General features: G+C 39.5%; 1 long non-coding RNA gene and 1 pseudogene across 1 annotated transcript; both read left to right on the forward strand.

Moving 5' to 3' along the window:
* Nucleotides 1–6,545: 6,545 nt before the first annotated feature.
* On the forward strand, nt 6,546–7,557 carry LOC124316033 (annotated as a pseudogene).
* A 6,456-nt stretch (nt 7,558–14,013) lies between these two features.
* On the forward strand, nt 14,014–16,231 carry LOC124315780. The gene is made up of 2 exons (XR_006911668.1): nt 14,014–14,184; nt 15,212–16,231. It is a non-coding gene; the product is annotated as an uncharacterized LOC124315780 (long non-coding RNA).
* Nucleotides 16,232–16,991: the final 760 nt, after the last annotated feature.

Consider the following 16,991-nt stretch of genomic DNA (forward strand, 5'->3'; position numbering starts at 1 on the left):
TACGAAAAATAAAACTCTACCTATCTCACAGCTGGGTTGCCTTCTAAACGAACGTAGTAACAGCCATAACAACAAACATGCTGCCACAGGTTAACAACAAAAATTGCAAGATTCAGAAAAGATCCTTTGTGGTTCACAAGCAAGAACATTATATAAAAAATCTGAATTATAATGGTCTTAATGCTTCATTGTTCTGGTGTGGTAATAGTAAAAGGAAAATACCTTATCTCTGCACATTGTCTAATTCCACTATTTGCTTCAAATGTGAGCTTTAGGCTTTTGACAGCACAAGGAGCTAATGGATGGAAGGTTACTAAGCACTGGAAGTCAACTTGTTGGAGTGACTGACAGTATGCATCTAAAATTTGAAGAAATAAATGGTTATAATATACAAAAATAAGGACACTAGATCAAGATAAACCTACATATGACACGGAGTTGAATTTGGTATTTGAAATTATAGAAAAATTTATAGAAAAATAACAAATAAGTGTAAATTCGCAACAATTTAAGTCGACATGTTTCATGATGCAGAAACAACAAGGGCGACAATGCGACATCTAGTAATGAGTTTTTGCACTTATACGAATTTAAAGAATCAATTGGTTACTAGCCATTCAATTGAAAGCTTTCCACAAAACCAAAACACTTGAACGTGTTTGAACGAGGATCACCATAATCATGTTCTTCGTCAGATAGATAAATTACCATTAGGGAACTATTTAGAAACCGGAGCTAAGCAAGCTAGTAAATAGAATTTGGTAGGGAAACTTCGTCTGCTCCCAAGTTACACAGTACACATCACAAGTTACTTCAAAAAATCAAACAAAATAAATTTAGATTAGGATTTCGAGGTAAGTTTAACCGCTTATAAAAAAAACTAAGCAATTAGCTAATGATTCTAGGCCTACTTGCATTCTTGACTTAATGTTTTGTGTGTGTGACCTAGGCATGTGACCAATCCAGTAATGAAAAAGGCTTAGAATCTTCACCTCAGCGCAACAACGCGACTCATTCCGGGGCTCTGCCGACTCGACCCACTGGACTTTCCCTCCTGGCAAACAGCTCGGTTACACTACTGTTGTTGTTTTTGTTGGCATCCCGGGACTTCTTTTTTCTACTTTTGAAGTCTCTTCTCTTAGACGTGACGTGATCTAGTCCGTGATGATAGACAGTTGCTTGCAAATCGTGAGCCATGGGCGAGAAACGGACGTGATCCACATCCGTTCGAACTAAGTAAGGACAACGACGTAATTTTCAGTGGGAAGCGACGCGCCGACTCGCGTCTGTACGCCATCCACACGGCCAACAACCGTTATTTGTCGCGAGATGGGCGACTCCTGGAACAATGCAACCCGCCTTGTCTCTTTTCACTGGAATACCACGCCGGTGCCCTGGCCCTACGCGATACACAGGGACTTTACTTGGCCCCCCTCGGTTCCAAGGTTAGTGCTGCTGCTGCCCTTCACATATATTTTAACGTTATCTTCTTTTCTTTTCGTGATTCCCGTTTCATCCCTCCTCCTCCTTCTTCCCCCAATCATTTTACGAGGTTGGGGAAAGAAGCTCGCTAGTGGAAAGAAAAAGAATGTGTTTGCGTGCGCTCGTCTCTTGCCCAACTTGACTAAAAGATTGATTGGTTTTCTCGGTCAGGAAAGGAGATGTACTCGCTGTAGAAGGTTATTGTTCTACTGTTTTGCATTGTGGGATATTGTTGTGTTCCAGGGTAAAACAAAAATCAGGGCAAAATGCTATGCACGATCAATTTCTAGACATAATAATGAACAATATCTGCTGTTCTATTTTTGGTTTTGAAAACGAAAAAAGGGCAAGTGTTTCATGGTGTTCTTTCTTCGAGTGACGTAATATTCATTTTCATCAGATTTTTGAAAGATTGGCGACATATAATTACATTTTACACTTACTTGTTTGATGAAAAGTTTTCATCATCTCGTTCACGTCCTTGCATTTAGAAGCCTTCAATGCTGCAGCCAAGTAGTCATCACCACTCCAATCAATAGGAGCTGGTTTTTTTTTAAATTCACCTCTAGCTAGCAATTGTTCTTTGTTAAAAAAACTCATTGTTGAAATTCGAATTTAATGTTTAATATCACGACGTAGTAGCACGAGAGCACGAGAGCACGAGTCACCGATTGACCGTTGACAAGATCGTTCGTCTGCTGTCTGTCAACCAACGCCCCCAACGATCTCCAATTCATTCGCGGCTTTCGCCGCCATTTTGTTTTGGCGCGAAAAGTAGAAGGTAACGCCTTGAGCTACCACGTTTGGTAAAGAAAAAGATTTATTTAGATCTTGTTTTATAAAATGTATATGCATTTCTATAATATTATAGATAATATTAGGAATATTATAGAAATAGAAAACTGGCACTGTCCAAAAGAGGAGTGGAACTATGTGATCCACGGCCATCATCTGGTCAGGAAGAAACATGGTGTGCTCAGTAGAATTAGTTGATTTGTGTAGCAATTCTGACGTTGATGAAACAGTTTCACCAACAATCACTTATGAGGAATATTTATCTACAAAGAAAATCAATCCTTTGGTGCAAAATAAGGTAAGAATTTAAATTATTGCCAGACCGGGCGGGCGGGTACCCGACAAATTCGATCATGGCGTCCGTATGAGATAGTTGGGCGACACGGACGCAACGATTCGACTCTTGAAAAGTGAACGTATTTAGAATTCAGACGGAAGATTTCTTGACAATTGAAATTAGGCCTCGTTAGGGAACTGTGATCAGGTTGAAATGTGTTGTCAAAAGTTGGATTTCGTATTTGATTTCATTATCGAATGTGACCATCCATTATTTTGTGTGGCCTTGATACTTCTTCGAGTCGTGTATTTTCCTAAATATATGCTGTGGTCTAGCAGGTGTAGTTAATTGACAATCACTGAAGATACGAAATACGCAACATATCATTCAGAACGGAAAACACAAACACAGCAAACACAGCAAACACAATTTACTGTTAAGCTTTTTGTCTCTTTATTGTCTTGTTTGCCCTCTTTTTGTTTTGTTTGCTGCCATCCCGTGGGTTATTTCGAGGATTGTTCTGTTTTTTTCCTTTTGACCGACCGATTGGAAAGAATCGAATCTTTTCATTTTTTCGTGTTGATCAAGGTGTTGATCGAGTTGGCGGAAGGCGATTTTCAGGTGTATAAATAGTTAGATTAATAAAATTACCTCTTCAACGGATTAAACATCGAAAAAAAAGTAAATCTGTAATTGAAAAATTACTTATCAAACATTTCCTCGTCAGTTTCTATACACCCGTTGGTGCCATGGCGAAAGTAAGCGAATGGTACTCAATTACGAAAGTAAATCAAAGCAAAATGACGGCGAAATACCGTCAAATTTTTAAGATATATTTTTTCGTTTAAATAATCTTGTAAATTTTGAAACTTATTTAAAAATTTTTAAATAGGGAAGCGATGATGAAGCGAAGGGTGTAGCGGAGTGATTGTCGGTGACATCAGCAATGGATGCATATTGCCGCAAAAAACATATAATGGAAGAAATCGAGATAGAAAGGAAGAAAGTAAATCGAAGAATTGGTAATTATTTTTTTTTTGTTTCGTTTTTTTTTTTCTTTGCCGCAGTGAGTTTCCTTTTTTCCCTTTCTCCCCCGGAAATGGAACATGATGAAATGCGTGCCCCGAGTAGGGGAGAGTGGGGCGATCTGGCGTTCGGGTCGGTTGGCTCAATTGATTTCTTGGTGGGTTAGAATTTCATAAAAATATCAAAAAAATCAGGAGATGTAGATGTTAGTAATGCGCATCTTACATCAAAATTTCATGGTATTATGTCAAACGGTTTAGGAATGACAACTAAAATAAATTTTTCGTCTTAAAATAGGATCTTTTTGAGTTTTTCTGTCAGTCAACGATTTTCCCATAAGAAATACATGGGCCCCGCCAGTGTGAGCAAATAGACCCCGTATCTGGGGCGGGTTTGCTCTTTTTTTTAAAAAAAAATTGGCAATAACCTAGTCTTAATATATTAAGATCGGATTGAAAAAATCACCATTTAAAGCAGGAAGGATTCTCTTTCTTTTAAGATTTGGTGGATCTAAATACGTTGGAAAATAGGGGAATGGGAGCTAAGAGAAAAAAAAGTGAGCCAGTCGCCCCATTCTCCCCTACTTAATTATAATTTATTGTACGTTCTAAAAGATTAGATGATAGTTGAAGGACAAATGCGAGTCACTTAATAAGAAATGGGGGGAGGAGGCAATGGCAACGAAGTAGGAATTGTGTGCATTTCTTTTTCAATTGGAAATCGTGTGTGTGGCATTATTTTCTTTTTTCTATTTTTCTTATTATCTTTTTCATTATTATTATTATTATTATGCTGCTGCTGCTGCTGTTGAGTGGTGAATGGTGTCTTGTCAAAATTTGTTGTTTCTCATCCGCGTGATTATTTTTGGGCCTATGACGTTCCGGCCCTATACCATTCCGGCCCTACCATTCCGGCCCAAATTTGGAAAATTTACGCTAGGGCCAGAAGGGTGTCCTTTCCGGCCCCAATTTTTGAAAACCCTTCCGGCCCCATCTTTATATTTACTAGAAATAGAGTATTCACAATATACCTTTTTATTAGTGGCAATGTTGCAAATAATGTCTAAATATTAATTAAAGGCAACAATGCGAAGAACCTACCTAGTGCTTCTCTTATTCGAATTCTCATTCTTTTCGAAAGCATGGGTACGTTAGGGGTATTCAAAACCATTCTTCTTTATTGCGTAATGTCTTGCATGGTATGCGATGAGGCGTTCGGTGGGCGAGCCCCTCAAAGCATACCTTGCCTCGTTTGTGCCGGACTCGTTTGTAGAATTTGCTACAACAGGCGGACTGGTCGTCGTCGTGACGGTAATCCGTGTTAACCAAATTGTTTGTTTTGTTATTATTAGTAAAAAAATTTATATTTATAAAGGTCTTACTGCTCCTGAATTATTAATTATGAAACGCAACAATGAGTGTTTTGGCTACCGATGTGATCCACCGTGCATGCAAGTGGCTCCTTTATCAACAACTGGCAACGTAGCAACACCACCATTGGAACAGCTGTCAAATTTTCGTCCAAACAATCTCCAAATTTTCCAAGTTTCTACTTCTCACCAGGTACCAGGTGTAGTTTACTTTATAGATTGTAACAATTAGCTAACTTTCATTCCTTTTTTTTGTCACAGATTTTTGCTGGTGTCGAGCAACCCTTAGCCAGCCAGAGAAGTGTGAAAATTGGGGCCGGAAAGGACACCCTTCCGGCCCTACCTGTGATTTTCCAAATTGGGGTCGGAATGGTAGGGCCGGAACGTCCGAGACCCTTTTTTTTTCTCTTCTCTCTCTCTTTCCCACACAGAGAAAATTAATCGGCTGGATCCAAACCTAAAAATTCCAGAAATGAAAACTGGTCCATAACATTTCGAAGATAACAAATGCAAAATTGAAACAATTCAAAAATTCAATATGTGAATATTGTTTACATCTCGAGGAGTTCAACAGTGCACAGGCACTGAACACTCACCAAATTAGCGAACACTCTGGATACTTCAAGAAAATAACAAAAAAATACTACCATTACGCCGACCAACTAGCCAATGAACGGTTTAAAATGGCTGTTGAGGAGCTTAAATCAGAGATTGCTGGACAAGAAGTATTTGTCATTTTTCTAAATGCAAGCTTAAAGGTATAATATCATTATTCTTTATTTTAAAAAAATTAATCAAATGACGACCTTTTATTAGGAAAAAGTAGAAAAATTAATGGGAGACATGGATCAAAAACCTGGAACCAAAAGGAAAGTGCCTGAAGTGCCTGAAGTGTCTGAAGTGTCGGTGGTTGCGAACGACTACGAACTTGAAGAAAATGAAACAACTAGAAGTGGTGGAAACTACCAGGCCACTGGTTACAGTCGCAGCCGCCACACTTCCAGCCCTCACAGCAGCACCAGCAAGAATGGGATGATTGCAGGGGAGAATCCCGTCGTCAACGCAGTCTCTACAACGAGCACTTCTCGTCGCCCGCTATCGATCACCTCGCCGTTGCCATCACCATCACCTGGTTATCGTCGAGTTCAGAACCACCCGGTTACCCTAAATTCCAAGGCCAAGCGCAGAAGAAGAAAAAATACGAAGAGGATCGCCTGCAACAATCACAACATGATCAGGTTCCTCGAACGGCCGTTCATCCGAGTACAGTCGAAACCGAAATGGATGGCGGTTCACGTACATTTGTTAACATTTCCGGAGCACGAGCACTTCGGCCATCGTAAAAAATTAAAATAAAATTAGCCAATTTTGTATGTCCAGCAGGGCCGTATTTATGATTATAGATTTTCAAATACAGCCCTATTATTTTAAAGAATAGAAACAGAAAATAAGAAGGATAAACTGAAATAACTTCAGCGCTAACAGCGGTAGCTTTTAACACTACAGATATAAGGCAGGTAGAAAGCTTGAGTTTCTATGGTTACACCAACGCCTGTCTAACGTCTTCTGCACCTAACGTAAGCTGCCGACCAATTTTTACTTTTGACAAATAATATTGTGTTTTATTTGTCTCATTCGTCTCTATATCAATAACATAAAATGAAGATAGAAGAAGTTAAAAGCACGGACAAAACTCCAAGAATTTCGGCACACAGCCACGTGAAGGGTCTTGGTTTGGATGAATCTGGAAATGCCTAACATCGCTGACGGCCTTGTTGGAAAAACGCAAGCCGGATAGGTAACACACAACACAATTCTTTTCAATTTTCTAACAAAAATGTACACAGCAACTGTTTGCGTTACATTTCACATGCAGTTGGTTTAGTAATGGGTTTTATCAGGTCTAAATGTATAGCTGGAAGAGCTGTGACTGTTGTTTGCTGGGCCACCAGGAACTGGCAAAACTGCCCTCGCCATTGCTATTGCTCAAGATTTAGTCAACAAGGTTAAACCTACTTTAACTGTTAACAAATTAAAGAAATTTAAAAATTAATGTTTCCTATACAGGTTCCTTTTTGTCCTATGGTGGGCTCAGAAGTCTTTAGTACTGAAAAAAAGAAAACTGAGGTTTTAATAAAAAACGTTCGGAGAGCTAAGGTACTTTGTATCAACAAAACTAATTTTATGAAGGAGAAACCATTGAACTTACCCCAATTGAAACTGAAAATAAATGGGAGGTATGGGAGGTTAAAGATAGAAACCCAGTTGATTTTTATGTCAAATCTTACTACTAGTTATTTGTTTTGAAGGATATGGCAAAACTGTCAGTCATGTTTAAGCATTGTACTAGAGACAGCTAAAGGAACAAAGTAGTTCAAGTTGGATCCTTCCATATTTTATCTACAAATCACTCCAGAAGGAACATGTTTAAATTGACGACATCATTTACATTGAAGCTAATAACGGAGCGGTTAAACGTCAAGGCCAATTCGATACGTTTGCCACCGAGTTTGATCTCGAAGCCGAATAATATGTCCCTCTTCCCAAAAGCAATCACCAAAAGAAACAATTTGTTTAAGACGTACCCCAACACGATTTGGACGTGACAATGACCGTTAAATTTGCTGGTCTGTGTATTTTTTTTTCCATTTTTCCTAATAAAATTATCCTACACAAATAACCAATTCCATTCGTCATGCCACTCCGCTTCCATTTTTCTTAAAACATTTCTCATGAAAACAATCTTGAGTTCTATGTACCGCTTTTCCATTCGAAATTCAATGGCGTTGGATAGCTGTCACAAGCAGGGGTATGGAGAGAAATCGAACAAAGTTTTTATATAGCAGACAAGCAAGGGTATGGAGAGAAATCGAACAAAGTTTTTATATAGCAGCGATTGGTTGTATTGGATTCCAACTCTTAACACGTAGTTATACGTGACAATTACAAATCAATAAACTATGATTTTTTACTCAATTTCTTTTCCATTCTCTTCTTAAAAGCTTGTACTCTCAAGGGGGCAGCAACACGGGCCTGTTCCGTAGGCAACCAACTATTAGCCCAGCGTATTTTTACATGCTCAACGCCATTGCGAACCTCCTCTTCCAGCACAGCCGACACTTCCAACTCTTCATCAACCACACGCTCCTTAAATCTACAAAATAATCAACATCAAAATAAATACAATATTTACGAAAGCAAAACCAAAATAATTACATTTCAATAGTTTCCTCAAGACGTCGATTTAACTCCACAAAACGTTCTTCTTCACGACGCAAATTCTTAGTGACCTTAGAAGAGTCCTCGCAAAATTTATCAAAAGCCAATGCCTAAAAAACATTCCAAAAAATTAATAATACAGAAAAAAGGACACACACCACAACCATAAAACACCTACAAAGGAGCCGTCCTCTATTTCTTCACTTCTATCCCTCTTTCCTTCACACATCATCTCCAAATTAACCTCCTCGTATCGCCGTCTTGAACTTCGCTGAACGGCACCTCTTCATCGCAAAGAACAAGATAATCTACCGCCGAAACGCCAAATTGAACTTCGCTGACCACCTCTCGATGACAAACAAGGGCCACATTACTCTCCACAAGACCGACTGGTACTTCGCTGATCAACTCTTCATCTTCACCGACGTTCACTTCACGTCGATCGCATTCCAAACCAACATCGACTTCTCCATCACGAACGACACCCACTTCAACAACTTCAGAGACATTCACATCCGTAGGAAATGAATCAGGTTCCGACGCCATCTCCAATTCTCGACCATAACGAATGATTTCCGGAAAAACATACACCTAAAAGATTAAACAACCACACAAAACAAAAATGTATAGTAACACTAATGCACAACAAACAGTAATTTCCCTCAACAAAAATTAGAAATAAAAAAAACAAGAAAAAAACATACACGATGCATTTTTGCATGACTTTTAAACCCAGATTCAGATTTGAATACCGGTCGTGAAGGACACATCGGACAAATTCTGTGAATTAAACAGTTTTTGTAATGATTAGGGAACTGGTAGTTTTTCAAAAAAGATTTCCCGCAAATTCCATAATTTTTGCAAAAGAACATTTTAAACTAACACGTTAACCGATCAAGAGATAACTGTCGGATCGATAGATAAAAGAAAAAAAACGTTGAATCCAACGACATCACCACGTTTTATAATAAAAAACAAACAGCGCTTACAACGGAGGCGACAAACACTAAAGATATAAGGAAGGTAGAAAAGAAAAAAAAACATCTATAACAAATCACCAACGACCAAAAATTGAATTCATTGTAGTCTGGGGTGTCGGTAAAGTGCAGGGTGCGGGTGCAGGTTGGACGGGGGGTAAAGTGCGGAGTCTGGAGGCGTGCAGGTTGGTGGGTAAAATGCAGGTCCATATGCCGCTCACAGAAAGTGCAGGATAGGTTTTATGTCTTTTAAAAAACTGGTGGTGTAATAATTTGAAAAATGGTGTGTTTAAATTTTGAAAAGTTGTCAATACCATGTGGCTTCTGCCACGCTGAAGATGAAAAAAATGATTGCGCCAAACGTTTTGGTTTTGCAGAATTCACGTTGACAACTTTTCAAAATTTAACGAAATAAAAATTAAAACAAAAAGTTTCAATGTAATTAAATTATTACACCACCAGTTTTTTTTTACTTTGGTTAGAAATGCAAGCAGAGACATGCATACAGGCTAAAATTAGAGACAGTTTAAACGTTCAACCTTTTTTAAGAATTTTCAGCTTTTTACTGTAAAATGTTTCACAACACCAACATGGCTGCAGTCCAGTCTACAGCAAGCTACGATCTTCTGTAAAATGTAAAATGCGGATAGTGGACTTGCGGAAAAAGAAGCACTCTAGCGGTGGGAAATGAAACACTGAAGTTTGTAGAAAAACAAACAGATGGCGCCACTTTCTCTCTCGCTTTTCTCACGTCTAGACAGGATTTGATTGCGTGAGCTTTTTTCAAGTGGCGTTCTGGCGTATTTATTCCCGTCGTGGATAATAAGAAATAAGAATAAGAACGGTCGTCTCCAACTGCACTGTGCACACGCGCCATTGTTTGATCAATGTCTCCCCTAGACGATTCTATTGGCCGTTGGCTGCTGCAATCAAAAAAAGGAGAGAAACGAATCGCCACATCGATTACACGACTATGTAATACCGTATCGAATTTAAAATAAAAAAAAAAATAGATATTTCCGAATTTTGCTCGAAAGAAGAAAATCTCCCGCACTGGGCAGAAGAAAGGACAGGTGATTGTAACGTTGGAATTTTCTCGCGTCTAGGGAATAAGGAAGGAAAGGTAAAAAGAAGAAAAGACGCGAGGCCGAATTGCGGTCGAGTGGTTAGGTGGTCAAGTCGAAAATCAACCAAACACTCGGCAGGATATGTCGGTCGATGGTCTTTTCAACAACAACGAAAAAATACAGAAACGGAAAAGAGAAAGGACGTATGTAATAATAATAACATCACACACACAAGTCCAGGGAGAGTCACGCAAATCAATCACAATAATTCGGGGAATCAAAAAATTATTTTTTTTTCTTTTTTTTTTCAAACATTAATATATATAATATCGTGTTAACTTTTATTGTAATCAGATTATTTTGTCTTGTTGTTTGGTGTCGCATGGCCAGTCAAGCGGCCAATTATTTTTTTTTCTCTTTTTATTTTTTAAAGAAAAGCCAAAAAACCGAAACGAAAAGTTTGTGCTGGTATAGGAATTTTGTGTCTTTTCGAATTTATTAATCGTTTTACCCAGGCACCACATGGAAACAAAAGGGTGCGGCCATCAGCAGGAGCGTTTATACCCTGTTAAATCTATTTTTCTTATAGGAAGTGAATTTGTTGTTATTGTGCTGTGTAAGAAATATCTATAGGGGGTTTTCCATAAGCCATGAAAAGATATAAGAAATGCTATTTCTTATATGCTGTGAGGTTCACACCATTTGGTCAGCAGCAGGTGATTATATGATGGCCGTTTGTTATTTAGCCGTTAGCCACCAAGTTCATCTAATGATTTCCGTTTCCTCTTGCGCCCGACGCTCTGCTCCGTAAGTCCGTCATCTCATTTGAATTGAAAAGTGTTGGTGGAATATAATAGTACATGGGCGAGAGATGTGATGTCGTACACAGCGCAGTTTTCTTGTAGGCCAAAGTGGATGTAATGGGAACTCTTGGGCGCGTATAGATCACACATGCATAACGGCCATGCTCCTTTGCACACAGCACACGGTCGCCATTTTCTTTTTTCCTGGTCGTGTGGTCTTCGGATATTATATAGAGTCGATGGAAAAAAAGGAGAAAAAAAAACAAGCAAGCAAGCAACTTCTTTTCTTGTTCGTTTTCTATATATACGTGAGTCATATATACTTTGCGGTTTCGTCTTCTTTCCTTTTGGGTTCTTTTCCCACTCGATTATCAGCACTTCCTCAACTTCTTCCTGACTCATTATTACAAATGGGAGAAATGTACAAGAGAGAGAAAAAGGTCGTCGCCGTAATAGACTGTCCAGTTTCCGGAGTTGGGGTTATAGATATCATACATGCTGGTGTGATGAGAGACAGGTGCATGGTTTAGGTGTAGTAATATGTAGATAGATAGAAATCGAATCATCTAATATGTGTCGATATTCTTCGTCGGCTGAATATAAACCACGTCCGTTGGTTTTCTCACGATGATTCACCATCACACCACCACAGCACACCATCGGGCGTCCTGTTTGAGTGCTTCTCTCAATCTATTTATAGGGCACGCTCCAATGACTTTCTTATCTCTCACCCATCCATCCATGGCCACACCAGCAGCAGCAGCAGCTCTTAATTTTTTTTTTCTCATTTCATTTCTCATATATAAAACTATATCGGTTTGTAATCAAGTCAATTCTTTTTATTTTTTAGTGGAACTGAAATTCGGGGCGCTTATCGATCGTCCGTTTTTCCTAGCTCTTTTTTTTTGTTTTCATAAATTTCGATATCATTAAATAGTAGTCGAATTGCGTGCAGAAGAGCGACAACAACAACAACAGGACCGAAAAACAATAAAGCGACTTCTCCGCTGCTGCTGCTTTTACCTACACAGCGCGCGCAGACTAGAAAAATAAAATAAAATAAAATAAAATAAAAAAAGTATTACACATAGAGGAGGGGAATATCGGACGAGTAAAAGGGCCAAACACGCCATCAAGTCGTTCTCTCCATACATATTAGACTGTTATATATATGTATACTACTAGCTACTCTCTCTCGTTGGGCTGCTATATAGCGGATTCCGGCCACTGCTGCTGCTGCTCCGATGCTGCTAGCTTGTAGGCTACTATGCGCCTTTAATGTTATTTGACAGAACGGGTCGTCAGCAGCGCAGTCAGTCGGTCGGTCGTGATGGGGAAATCATTCCCCTTCCCCCCCTCTTCGTCCTGCAGCACATCACGCATCGCCCAGGTATAATATAGAGTCGAACCGGGCCCCGCCGCTGCAGGTAAATAACACAGACGACAATTCAGTCAGCCAATCAGAAAAATACCTGCAGCAATTGATGTATAAGCCCCTATCTATGTGTGTATAACATCTAAATTTAGATGTGTCGAATCGATATTCTTTTATTGATTTGAATCATTTTGGTGGTCGATTGAATACATTCAAATATACATAAGAGTTGTAGGCCTATAGAGAGAGAAACAGCTCAACTGTAGCTAAATCTATACACGTAATAGATTGTTAAGGGTGGTGGTGTGTTTTGGCGTTGCCATGGCGACCGCCTTTCCACCACAATATGGCACGTAGTGTGATATCCCATGAATGTTGATGCCAATTCAATAGCAGATGATTCATTTACAATTGATGCAGCAGTGTGGCTCCTGTAAAACTATATAGATACGCTCCAGTGACTGTTGTTGCACGTGTGACCACATCCGGTCAAATCAACTGGAAAATATATCTAAGAAAAGAAAACTAGATCTTAAACTATAATTTTATATGTATGCGAATTAATGGGACACTTAACATCACCTTTATAGGGCAGCAACAATCAACTCAATGGTCTTGGATATAATAATAGTCCACATAACAATCAAACTATCGTCGTGTATTCTTTTTTTTAGACTTTTTATACAAAATGAAATGTTTTGGCTACTGTTGGTTATTATATAAAAACAGTTGATGATAGTCTTATAGTCATTCGACAGCAGACACGGATAATAATTGCGGATGAATCTGATATGCTGAGCTCCTATAGAATCAAGCGTGTTTGATCGAATTGTGTGATGGCGTCATGACAACAAACTGTCGTGGCTAAAACTCTTATAGACTCGGATAACTTTTAGATTCCACCTTCTAGGCTACAAGCAGCAGCATGCACGTGAGGGAGAATATCGATTTGATTAAGTATATACCTTCATACATTTGACATGTTTCTCCCCTGTATATAGACATGTGTGTTATGTCAATATTTGTGTATATCTTATGCTGCTGCTGTGTTAGCTGTTGTGCAGTGATCGTCTATAATACAAGTTAGAGAGACTTTGACGCATCGATAGATGGCGAGAATCTAACCGCCAGCCAGTCTTTGATATGTCTCTAATAAACACGGCGAATTGAATTCTAAATGATGATGAACTTTAACGAGCATAAATGAATTGGAAGAGAGACAGCGCACCTGGTGTTGTATACATCTACGGTTAGATGGTTCAGGTAGAAAAAGAAATGATCCGACGATGAGAAAATATAAGAAAAAAGGGCCACAAGGCGGGGGAGGTGGTAGTAGTATACACAGAGTCAGCAGTAGGGAGAGAAACGGGTGGGGGGGGGGGCGGTTTAATAGGGAGGTAGGAGGTCTAAAGAACTTGAAAATGTGGTAGTAGTATGGGAAAAAAAGAAAAAGACACGACAACCAGAAGAAGTGGAAGAAGAAGAAGAAGGAAATGAGAGAGAGAGAGAGAAAAAGAGAAAAGAGTAGACAGCAGCACACGGCACAGGTATACATATAGGAAGGAGGGGGAATATTATACTAGGACAGGTGGTCACCAGTCGGACGGCATCAGTAGCTCCTGTGAATTCGTGCCGAGCACACCTGTCTACTACCTCCTCTCTCTGTCTCTCTCTTCTTTTAGCCATTCTCTCAAATACTTTTTTGTCTGTTTGAACAGCAGGAACAAGAAATTCTCTTTTGAGTCGTCGTCGTGTGTTTGTGTAAACTTGCCATCAAACTCTACCATTTCCCAGGTAAAACTCGATTTTCTATCGTTATTTCCTTTTGATTAAGAGTTGAATTGTTTTTACTTAAAAAGAAAAGAAAAAGCGACACATTTCATCATCGTCGTCTACCACACAAAAGAGAAATGTTGCGCCACTATGCGGTACCTACTCTATTACAATCGAAATTTTAGTTGGAAATTCTTTTTTCTTTTTCGGAATGAAAAATCTAAAAAAGAAAAAGAAAAAAAAGTGTAGCGTTGGCTGCTGCTGCTGCTCGGCTGGCTGACGTCCAACGATGCACAGCTGTTGTACGTTGTTCACTAGACCGTGCAGTGTATATCTATGTAAATTAAAAAAAGAAAAAAATATTATTTAAGAGTTATATTTAGTATACATACATACCCCCCATATCATTGGGAATCATCAGACAATGAGGGGTAAAAACAAGAAATACCTGTATTTTAGAAGGGAAAATTTTCTTCCAAAGCAATTAAAACCGACTGGGTTTATTATTAGTGAAAAAAAAACCCTACTATACTAATCTTGTTTAAATATGAAAAGGGGGGTAGATGTAGGAGGAATTCGACGGAATAGTTTCCACCCTATAGATACACGGAGAGAGACTATAAGAGAAGAGACTCGATTGATGTTGAATTAAAGAGGAAGAAGACAGGATGTTAAGAAGCCGGCGGCTCGCTCCACTTTTCTTCCTTTTGCTTATTCCCCATTTTTATTCTCGTTTCTTCCTTCTTCTCTTCATTCCAGCAACAGAAGAATAAGAAAGGTAGATGATCTTGTAGTACCTGTATTCCCCCCCCCCCTTATTCCTTTTTGTAATGGCCGAATGCTCTGCTTTTGTTTGATGGCAAATAGATCGACTTATTTATATTATATATTAGATATTGATGATTAGCATCGTCGAATCTCTGTCGAGAAATCGCTGGTCTTTTGGCCCGCAGAAAATTTAGCCGAAACAAAAAAGATAACCCGCAGGTGCCCGCAGTTGTTTGTCGGTGGGAAAATAATAATTTTTGTTTCTTTTCTTTTTTACCAGGTGATCAAGGTGACCGGAAACGATATTACACACACGCATCCATTTTTGTTTAATGCCCTTTCCTTCCTTTTCTTTTTTTCGCTGAAACATTTTCCCGAACGAACCAAACTGACCGGATACGACAAAGGCAATGAAGCCCATCCGCCGCAGCCTGTTCAAACCCGATGGATAATATAATTTTAGCCATAGGCTCTTTTTTTGGATTTTTCTTTCTCGGTTATTGTGAGTTGGTTCCCAATCACAGCAGCTATAGACAGGTGACAGCAGCAGCAGCAGCCAATGGCACCTGACGTGATTTTCGGTTTGACTCTGGTGGCCTAAATGTTCAATGATTCTTTTCTCTCATGTGTCTATAGGTCGGGTATTCCATCATCATTATCTTGATACATAGCCCCAGGCGATATTATTAGATTGCTCAGGTAAGGAGGAGGAACAGCTGTTCAAGTTTTCTCTCTACACACGGTCGTCGTGGTCGGCTCCTGGATGGATGGATGGAGACACGTTTGGCTTGGCTTCACATTTCTTTTCGTTGTTATTTTTTCCAACAGCAGTTGCCTCGTCTTCTTCTTCCTACGACGCGCTCGACTGGCTGGCAACCCGCCCCCGCCACTTCCGTCGCTCACGGCCATTTTCCATCATTCGCCATCTATTGGATTTCTTGTTCCCCAACAGGCAACCCGGCGCCGGCGCTTTCTTATCGACCAATCAGACGACGCTGCCACGCCCCTTTTTATTCCGGAGCAATAAGAGACAGTGACCAATCACTGATGCGATCTTTGGAATCAATCTATCGGAATTTGTCGGTTGTTGTTGGCCGATTCCCGCAATGGCACTGGAAGAATTCACGGGTCGCAATTAAATTTGACAGATTTGAATTTCTGGAAAATGACACACTCGTGGATCTTCAGTGCTGTACCGGGCGTCGGTTATTCCATCCTCTGCTTATCTTTCATTTCATTTGAATTGAATTATCTCAACATTATTGAGAGACTATGTAGGAAATTAAATATTCCGGTGATCCTTGGCACTGGAAGAATTCACAGAGTGCATTACGACAGGTCGTGGGTTCCCTGGTGCCAGAGATTGCTCCCGGAAATCAATATCATCACAATTACATTTATGCTAGGAATTGATTTATCGATTTATTGCCCATGCTGCCTATTTCTGTGTCTATACACAAATGTCGCGTTTGTAATAAACTTTGGAATCGTCACCAAATGAATTTTAGTCAAATTTCTTAAATTAGACGTGGAAAAATCTTGTTGGTTAAACACCGCAGGCGATATGCTGTGCAGTCGAGTCTGAACACGAAAAAATATAAACAGCAACGATCGTCTTTTTTTGTTATTCTCAATGTCTTTTCGTGTGCATCCGCCCGTTCATCGTCGCGGTCGCTTTTTTTTTCTCTTATAAAAATTGAACAGAAAAGAGAGAAAAAACAGGAGGGAATAAATATATAAAATAGCTGCCGGTGTTACGCTGACGCGGAACGCGGCCATCGCTCCCTTCCCATCATCATCATCATCATCTTTCGTCCATCTTTTTTTCCCCTTTTTCCCATCGTTTTTCCCAACTCCAATTTTCTTTTCTTCTTCCTTCCTTTCTTCTCCTTTTTCGGGATTATTATTTTTTGTTTTTTCATTCATGTTAGGCAGCAGACAACATTTCTCGTGTTCTCTCGGTCGTGGCGATGATTCTTTCGACTTCCTTTTTTCCCGTTTGTTGGCATTCTGACGTTTATCTTGTCGCACCAGTCACCGTCCTGCCCAGAAATAATCGA

This window comes from Daphnia pulicaria, chromosome 11, assembly GCF_021234035.1.
Source record: "Daphnia pulicaria isolate SC F1-1A chromosome 11, SC_F0-13Bv2, whole genome shotgun sequence".
NCBI lineage: Eukaryota > Metazoa > Arthropoda > Branchiopoda > Diplostraca > Daphniidae > Daphnia > Daphnia pulicaria.